The sequence below is a fragment of the Mus pahari genome, chromosome 1 (genome assembly GCF_900095145.1).
Source record: "Mus pahari chromosome 1, PAHARI_EIJ_v1.1, whole genome shotgun sequence".
Lineage (NCBI taxonomy): Eukaryota > Metazoa > Chordata > Mammalia > Rodentia > Muridae > Mus > Mus pahari.
In genome coordinates, this window is record NC_034590.1 from 79,854,491 (window position 1) to 79,857,223 (window position 2,733).

Below are 2,733 nucleotides of genomic sequence, written 5' to 3' on the forward strand. Positions count from 1 at the left end.
AAGTACACTGTAGCTGTCTTCAGACACTCCAGAAGAGGGCATCAGTTCTTGTTACGGATGGTTATGAGCCATCATGTGGTTGCTGGGATTTGAACTCAGGACCTCTGGAAGAGCAATCAGTGCTCTTAACCACTGAGCCATCTCACCAGCCCACCAATGCCATTCTTATAAGGGAAAACATTTAATTGAGGCTTGCTTACAGGTTCAGAGAGTTAGTGCATTATCATCATGATCGGGAACACAGGGGCTATAACATGGTGCAGGAGAAGTTCTACATGTAGCTGAGAGTTCTACATCCAGATCTGCAGGCAGCAGGAAGAAAGACTGAGCCTGACTTGAGCTTTTGAAACTTCAAAGCCATCTCCCAGTGACACACGCGTCCTCCAACAAGGCTATACCTCCTAATCTTTCTATTCCTTTCAAACAGTGCCGTTGCTTGGTGATATTCAAATATACGAGCATAAGGAGGCCATCCTTATTCAAACCATCACACCTGGGTTACATGAGACCCTGTCTAAAAAATGGGGGTGGTGGGTTCTAAACAGATTACCAGGAAGACTTACAGGTAGTGCTGTGGTTTGCATGGTTAGTTCCCTCCAAATTAATGTTATTATTTCAATTTTATTGCACTTTATTAATTTTGTGTGTGTGCCTGTACATTCAGAAGTCAGAGGACGCCAGGCATGGTGGTCTACGCCTTTAATCCCAGCACTTGGGAGGTAGAGGCAGGCAGATTTCTGAGTTCGAGGCCAGCCTGGTCTACAAAGTGAGTTCCAGGACAGCCAGGGCTATACAGAGAAACCCTGTCTTGAAAAACAAACAAACAAACAAACAAAAAAAAAAAAAGAAGTCAGAAGACAGTTTGCAATAATTGGCTTTCTCTTTCCACCATGCAGAGCCTGGAGACTGATGGATGTTTCCTGGAGGTCATCAGTTTGGTAACAAGCACTTCTACTAGCTAAGCCATCTCACCAGTGACCAAAGTGATAATATGAGGGTTGACTTGCAAGGAATTGATGGGCTTGTAGATAAACTAGATGAAAGGGCTTTGTAGCACAGTGGAAAGATATACACACAGGGGTTACTACAGGGCAGTATCTCAGAAAGTAAAGTTCATAGGTATTTGTGGTGTGTGGTGTGTGTGAGTTTGTGTGTGTGTGTGTGTGTGTGTGTGTGTGTGTGTATACGTGTGTATTCTCCTGTCTTGTGCATGTACTTATATGTGCCTGTGTGTGAGGACCTGAAGTTGATATTGGGAGTCTTCCTTTCTTAACTTTTCTCCACTTTCATTTATCAGTGGAGAGTCTCTCACTGCATCTGGACCTCTGCATTTCCAGCTGCTGTAGCTACCCTGCCTGCTCAAGGTTCCAGGGGGCTGTCACACCAGTCTTGCTTATATGTGAGTTCTGGGGATCTAAGCTCTGTTCTTCATGCTTGCTTATTAAGTGTTTTACCTACTGAGTCATTTCTCCATCCCTCAAGGGTTTTTCATATATCTTTTAGGTAGCCCTTCAAGTCCTTTTGAATCTAGTTGTAGTGACTAATCTGTGCAGCCTGCCAACCACCTCCTGTCTTTCAGGTGCAAGTTGGCAGCACCCCATTTCACACCTGTGTTTATCTCTGCCAGCTTGCTCCACGACACCTGTGTTATGCATCTCTGGATTTCCATGGCCACCTACTGGGAAGCTTAGCAGGTCAGAGTTCAGAAGTGTTTAGTCAGGTTTAACCCTAAGTGGATGACCCTTTATCAATTTACCGGGAGTAGACAAATAAATGTTTCTTCATTTCTTTCCCTAAATAGAAAGTCTTGAGATGTATTCCCAACAATTCCTAAGGAAGCCTCACAAGATCTCATGTGCAATTATTCAAACAATGGCTGAGCACCACGCCTGTTTTGAATTGTCTTCTCCGGCCTTCTTTAGAACCCTCCCAGATTGTCCTTCACTTTTGTCTCCCATCTCTCTCTTGAGTCAGGGTGTCACTTATGTAGAACAGGCGGGCCTGGAACTTACCAGAGGCCCAGTTGCCTCTGTCTCCTGAGTGCTTGGGTGTGCCACCATGCCTGGCCATCTCTTTTGTTTTCTGAGTCTTTGTTTCAGTTTCTATTGAAGGAATCTCATTTAGAAAATGTCTTTACATAAAATGGTATTGGAATCACACTGAGAAACAAGTTCTGACAATACCTTTTCTATGGTAAGGAGGCCTCCACACCTGTTCATAACTGGGCTGGTAAAGACTTGAGGCCTGGAGGAGGCTGGATAGATGGCTCTTGCAACAACACTGTCGGCTCTTGCAGTTCAGTTCCCAGCACCCACATGGTGACTCACACTGTCTGTAACTCTAGTTTCAAGGGCTCTAATGCCCTCTTCTCAAATGTGAAGGTTGCTGTGCACACACAATCATGTAGACAAACACTTCCTAAGAAATTCACCTTTAGGAAGGGTATCATAATGTCCAGCCAAAATACAGTTTTAACAAAATGGTAATAACTGATGCATGCCTGTCCCCCCAGCCCTTGAAAGGGAGAGGCACAAAGGCAGTGAATGTGAGACACTATCTTAAAACAAACAAAACAGAATCACTGTGTGCTCATAGTTATTTTCCTCTTCTCAATGTGCATTTTGTTAAAAATCACCTTTCCCCCCTTCAATACCCTGGAAGATATTTGCATAATGTTTAGTGTGTGTGGTGTGTGTGTGTGTGTGTGTGTGTGTGTGTGTGTGTGTGTGTGTG